We start from the raw sequence: 7,500 nt of genomic DNA, 5'->3' as shown, positions 1-7,500 counted from the left end.
AGGGCAGAACTATAGATCTCTGCAGCTAAATCCAAAGCCTTGGCTCTGAGACTAAATGTTCAAGGCACAAGTCTGATAATCCAGGGAATCGACTTAGAATGGGTCCAGGTCTTCCAATACCTTGGAGTAATGATTGACCAGACCCTCTCCTTTAAAAAGGAGGTTCTGTACTTGGATGACTGAACCAAAGCAAGACTGTCTGTCTTGAGAACAATATCTGGGAGACACCTAGGAGCTAGACATAAAGTATTAAGATCATTCTCTGTACATGCCATGTATCCCATTGTGGACTATGCTTCTGTCTCCCTAATTGCTACAAAGCCGAGATTAAGAGAAAAATTGGAGACAGTTCAAATTGAAGCTACCAGAATCATTCTGAGTAGCCCAAGGTGGATGAAGGCCCTCAACCTCCTCATGGAGGCAAACCTTCTCCCCCTGGAATCACGAAATGAGCTAATGGCAGCTCAGTTCCTCTCACAGGTCATCCAGGCTCCCAGGAACACAAACATGAGACAAAAATTACTCAGTTGCCTAGAACAAGACCACAAGCTGTTTGCCACAATTCCTGGCTGTCAGGAGTGTTGATACGCTATCAGCTCAAAGAACTACTTGTCATCCCGACTTTATTGAAGCCCCACCATGGGCACAAACCTTCATTGAGTTCTCTGTTATGAGCTTGTCAAGGAGAAAGAATCAATACACCATGCCTAGTCTAAAGGCAGAAGCTGAGAGGGTCATTGCAGCCATCACTCCTCTGGGTAGTATAACCCATTTCACAGATGGATCAGTCGATCCCTTAAACCACACTGCAGGTGCCGGCTTTGAACAAGGGATGCCACACAATCCATGAAGGTAATGGATTGCCTGCCTCCTCGCTACAGGCAGCGGCAGTTGTGATCATGGGACAGCAAAGCTCACCCAAAGATAACATCTTCCTTCTGAACACTGTCCTCACCATAGCACAGAGGATTCTGCTCAGGGTAGAAGAATAATCATAAACCGGGGCCCTAGCCACATAGGCATCAGAGGGAATGAGCTTGCTGACAGACTAGCAGAGATTGACAGGGGTATGCTCCCAAATCCCATGATCATAAAACTGAGCCGAAAGATCTTAAGGCAGAAGTGTAATGCCACAGCTCGTGCCTTCCTCCTGCAGCTTCACAGAGAGAAAGGGAGATCCTCCCCCTCGGCCAGATGGTACTCAGACGCCACAGGCTATGAGCAACTGGTACTCTCTGAAGCAATCAATGTAAGGTACCGAAGTCAGTCTTCACAGAATCAGACTAGGCTATCATTGTGCATGGCATATCATAGAGACAATTGACCATGCAGACAGGTGTTACATGTACTATGGCGAGCCAAATGCCACGTTGGTACATTACTTACAGAATTATGAGCACACACATTTTTATGAGACAGGTTCTGCTCACAACAGCCGCCGGGCTGGTAAAGAGATCATGCCGCATGCTTACATCATGGCGGCAAGAGCGCCTGCTGGCAATCCCGCCACCGCGGTAAGCATAGAGTAACAGAAAATAAAATGAGAAAGATATAAATAGCTGACACAGGCTGGGCCATATGTTTGAAGGCCCGGGCGAAGCCAGAACTTCGCAAATCTCAAATGAATGATCAACAAAAACTACTCTGCACCTCAGAGTTTGACTCTCCTTTCACTCAAGGCCTAGGCCCCTCACTAAGCTAACCTAGGCCTCTCCAACAAGCTTCTTCCGAGAATTGAATATTGCTTTGTGTTTAAACAATAGTGCTGATAAGATCAGTGGCCCTGGCACGGTTGTAGAAATAGACGAATCTAAATTCGTCAAAAAGGGCCAGTGGGTTTTTGGTGGGATGTGCCGTGAAAGTCGGATTTTTTTTATTCCGGTGCCCTCCAGAGATGCTGAGACCCTTCTGACAGTTATAAAGACCGTATTAAAGAAGGGACCACCATCATCAACGACTGCTGAAGGTATATAACGTGCCTAAATAAAGAGGGGTTTCAGCACTTGATTGTAAACCACTTCCTCAACTTCGTGAATCCCGTCACAGCGGCTCATACCAACAGCATCGAGCGTAAGTGGCGGGAAGCGAAGGCAAAAGTACCGTATTACAGTAGGAGGAAGTATCATTCGGTTATCTGGCCCGTGGTATGTTTTTAATGAGCATCCCAGATTCGAACCAAAGACTACATCGCTTCCTCCTTGCCGCTGCTAATTTGTACCCTCCGTAGTAAAGTACGTTGTCATATCATTTACGTTTTTTCTTAAACTGCATATCCTTTTCGGTAAAAGAGGTAAAAGAGAGGGGTCCAGGGTAGCCTTGCCCCCTTGACTAAGTAAATAAACTGGTAAGACAAGTTAAACACGAAGACCTGTTTCAAGCACTATCTTGCCGTGCATATCGCGATGAAGAGAATGTTTGTCGGGTGGGGGGGGGGGTGGCAATGGGTTTTCTGCCCTTCGGGCACTGCCCGAAGGGCACGCCCAGTCACGGCAACTTGGACAGTGGAGTAAATTTTGTGTCGTTAACCGTGTTAATTAAACGCTCGCATTTTTTTCATCATAAACATGTAGTTTGGCTCAAATATCCGGAAAGTCGCATTTCTTTGATCTTTGTAAATATGAAGTTGGCTCGCATTTACGAAAAGTCGCATTCTTTGATCTTTGTAAATATAAAGTCGAATTTCTTTGCATTCATAATTTCCTTACTGGCACTCAAATCAAACTAAGGCCACTCTCCCCCCCCCAACCCCGGTTCTGCACGTGTCCCCCAAGATTGTTGACTGGAAATGGAGACTTGGTCTCTGGCGAGTGCGTCCGAACCGTAAAGAATTACCCCCCCACACACACATAAATATGTATATATATATATATATATATATATATATATATATATATATATATATATATATATATATGTGTATACATACACACACACAAGCCCACTATGTCGACTATGGCATTATTGTCTCTACCCACTCCCGTATAGGTAGAGTCAGTGCCTGGGCGAAAGAATGTGAGGAGCAAGCTGTTGCCCATGCAGTAGGCTCCCTTTTTCCACGCTGCTGATGGATCCAAAGGAACGGCAAAGACCGATACGGTTTGGCATCTGCCACGTTACAGGAGTTGCCAGAACGAGGTCACACGAGGACTCCAGCTCCGTAATTATCCGAAGCCTTTTTCATCTTAAAAGTGCCACAAAGCATTGGATTGTTTACTATAAGGTGAACTCCCATAGCCTTTGACATACACGAACTGAACTACAAGGCACCACTATCTTATCTACATATATATATATATACACACACACACACACACACACACATACATACATACATACATACACACACACACACGCGCGCGCACACGTATGTGTATATTATTACTATCATCATTACTGTATCATAATTATTCTTATCATTATCATTAATGTCATTACTATTATCGATGCTTTTGTTATTATTATTGTTGTTGTTATTATTACTACTGTTATTATTATCGTTATTGCTGTTATTTTACTATTATTAGTATCAAAATTATTGTTATTATTATTATTATTATTATTATTATTATTATTATTATTATTATTATTATTATTATCATTATCATTACTATTTTCATTCTTATTCTTATAATTATTATTATCATTGCTAGTGTTATCACTGTTATTACCATTATTATCATTATTGTTATCATTACTGTTATTATTATTATTATTATATTTTTATTATTTCTATCATTATTATTATTATTGTTCTTATTATTGTTGTTGTTGTTGTTGTTGTTATTATTATTATTATTATCATTATTGTTATTATTATCATTATTATTAATATTATTACTATCATTATTATGATTATGATTATTATTACTATTACCATCATCATCATCATCATCATCATCATCATCATCATCATCATCATCATCATCATCATCATCATCATTATCATCATTATCACCATTATTAACATTATTAACATTATTATCATTATTATTATAATTATTATTATCATTATTATTATTATTATTATTATGTTGTTATTATTATTATTATTATTATTATTATTATTTTTATTATTATTATGTTTATTATTATTATTATTATTATTATTATTATTATTATTATTATTTTATTATTGTTATCATTATTATTACTTTTGTCTTTATTGTTATTGTTTTTACTATTGTTTTTATTTCAACAATTGCTGCTGCAACTCAATGTTGATTGTATCTAGTTTTATTTTATCATGATAATGATAGTGGGAGTGAGGCTAATGATTACAATCAACGTTATCGTCATTATGATCATCATCAATAACGGTATGCTCATGTTTGAGCAGCCGTGGACCTCTCCACCATCCTTCGCCACTCAACTCGATCTTGCGCCTTTCTTTCCACTTGTACCATCGTCAGCCCGCAAATTTCTTTGATGTTGTCGTTCAGTCCTGTTTTCGGTTTGCATCTTCCTCTGTTTCCTATCACCATCCCTGTTAGCAAGTTTTTCTCAATACTTTTACTTCTGATCACATGACCAATAAACTTTAGTTTCCTTTTGTTCAGGATGTCCAATAGCCGGTCTTTACATTTTATTTTTCTCAGCACATCATCATTCGTTTTCTTCTCAGTCCAGTTAATACCTAGTACCATAGTTGAAAACTATTGACCTTTTTCTTGTCTATCTTCTTCAGCACCCAACACTCAGAACCATATGATGCAATTGGGAAAACTAATGAGTTCAGTAACCTCAGCTTTGTCCGTAAGGTAATGCTTTGGTCTTTCCAGATGTTATTGCGAGCAACTGTGGCATTTTTGGCAATGGCAATTCTTTTTATTTCCAGTGAATCATCATATGTATTAGTAAAAACAGCTCCAAGATAAGTGAACTCTTTCACATTTTCCACAACCACTCTATTGATTGTAACATGTTCATCATGGTTCATTGCCGGTTATCTTCGAATCTTCATAGTCTTAGTTTTCTTGGCATTAAGAAATAAACCAGCCTTTTCGCTTGCTTCTCTAACTTTATCTAGTAGTTGTTGTAGTTCAATGATACTGCTGGCAATTAAAACTATATCATCGGCGTATCTTAGATTTGATATTTTGTATCCTCCAACATCTACAGTTCCTTCAAAATTCTCTAGAGCACCTCTCATAATTGCATAAGAATATATATTAAAAAGGTGCGGAGACAGAATGCAACCTTGTCATACTCCTTGGTTGACTTTGAACCATTCTGTTAACCCATAAGTGGTTCTTACAGTTGCTTGTTGTTGGTCATACATGGCTTTTATTAGTTGGATGATGTGTTTTGGAAACTTCATATCGTTCATGTTATTCGAGAGGATATCGTGATCAACAGTATCAAAAGCCCTCGAGTAATCGATGAAACACAGGTATAGGTTTTTCTGATGTTCTCTATTTTTCTCTATGATCAATTTTAGATTTAGAATCTGGTTTCTGGTACCTTTTCCAGGGCGAAAACCTGCTTGTTCGTCTGCAATTTCTTCTCTTAATTTTAGCTTCATTCTTTCAGCAATAATTTTCAACAAAATTTTGCTGCTGTGACTTATTAATGCAATTGTCCTGTTATTGTTGCATTAGAGTGCGTCACCTTTTTTAGGTATGGGAGTAAAGTATGATTTTACCCAGTCTTCTGGCCATCTTCTTTCATTCCAAATTTTCGTACAAAGTTTGTAGAAGAAGTATTCAACACTTTCGCCAGCATTCTTGTTTAGTTCTGCTGTTATTTCATCTATTCCCGGGCTCTTGTTATTCTTTAATTCTTTTATGGCTTTTATAACTATGGTTCATCTTCGCTGTCATTGAGTCTAATTAATGTTGTTATATCTTTATTCTTTTTGTATAAGTTGGAACAATATTGATTCCATCTATCTTTGACTTCTTTTCCATCACATAAAGCAAGTCCATCTTCAATTTTGATAGTGTCCATTGTAGGTTTAAGTTTTCGTGTAATGTTTCGTACTCCTTGGTAGAGTTCTTTAGTTGTCTGATTAATAGAACAGTTTTCAATTCTCTGGCAATGTTCATTTAAATATTTTTCCTTATCTCGTCGCAATAATCTTTGAATTTTTGTATTTTGTTTTTTGTAAATGACTTCTTCAGCCATTATGATACATGACTATATTACTTATATATCTTCTAAATGTAAACAGTGTTTTCTTCTTTTTTCTCCTAAGAAATTAATATAAGTTTTCGGGTTGCTGCAATTGAAAACTGAAATGAAAATTTACCATGTAATTACATGTATACAGTATATAATGAGTTACAAAACGTACTACCAGCCAGACTATACACTATGCACTTAAAACATAATACATTACGCAATATATCTGTCAGATGATTAAAAGGGTTAAAAGATCTCATTCGGTCTGGTGCAGATGAGGCTCATCAGCGCAGTAAACAGTCATTTCCATCTGCTCTTCTTATAATGAGTTGTATTTTTAAAATATACAGTTTAACTTTATGTTACTTTTCAACATCCTGTGTGGATATGGGTTCAGTGGTGTGAACTTCATAGAAAAGGATATTTAGTTCATATTTTCCTACATAACTAATCTTCTTTGAAGGTCTCACTCCATGTTGATTCTGGAAGAGTTCTCTATCTAAAGATTTGTGACATGACTGCCAGATAATTATGTGTACAGGTGCTATTGTTATGTCCTCCACATCTCGGTTTCAGTGTTGTTTAATCAGTCTATTGTATCTTTACCTATGAGGCCACTCCATCCAATCTCGTTACGGGACTCTCTGCTGCAGCACCCAGTGCTTAGGCTGACGATTCCTCGTCTGCTACTGTTTCTCTCCCTGCTGCCCCCTGTCTCGTGTCTCTTTGTCCGCTGAAGATGGCTGTTTTGCAAGTTGCTACCTCTTCTGCAGTTTAGTATGGGCGACAGCTCATGGTACATATACTAGTTCTGTTCCATGTTTTCTTAACAGCACAGTATAATTCGGAAAATCAGTTGGAAACTCATACGTGCTGTATTACATGTCATGTCTGTTTTATGTCGAGAAAATACTGATCCTGCAGTACAGAACCACGGTAATATATTTTTAAAATTTCATTTACTATTACTAACTGTAAAAAATAAAATAATGCATGGAGTGTAATGAACATAGGGAATGAAAAGGAGAGGAGGCAGAGAGGAAGAGAGAGAAGAGGAGAGGGATAAGAGAGAGTGGGGACAGGCTACCAAAAGAAATAAATAGACTGATAGATAGACAGACAGATAAATAGATAGATAGAGAGGATGAGGACTACTACTATTTTAATGATAAGCATGTCAATATTATTATCATTATTATCATTGTCATTATTTATTATCGTTATTATCATTATTATTGTCATTATTGTTATTATTATTATTATCATTATTATTATTATTATTATTATTATCATTAATATTATTATCATTATCATTATTATTATTGTTATTATTTTTATTATAACATTATTCTTATTAATAGTATCATACTATGATAATCA

The 7,500-nt window shown here is 37.2% G+C and overlaps 1 protein-coding gene across 1 annotated transcript in view; it reads right to left on the bottom strand.

Annotated features, from left to right (window-relative positions):
* Positions 1-7,500, bottom strand: part of LOC119579893 (diacylglycerol lipase-alpha-like) — a 110,089-nt gene that overhangs the window by 75,353 nt on the left and 27,236 nt on the right. The window lies entirely within an intron of this gene.

The sequence above is a fragment of the Penaeus monodon genome, chromosome 13, assembly GCF_015228065.2.
Source record: "Penaeus monodon isolate SGIC_2016 chromosome 13, NSTDA_Pmon_1, whole genome shotgun sequence".
Lineage (NCBI taxonomy): Eukaryota > Metazoa > Arthropoda > Malacostraca > Decapoda > Penaeidae > Penaeus > Penaeus monodon.
This window is presented reverse-complemented; position numbering and strand designations above follow the sequence as displayed.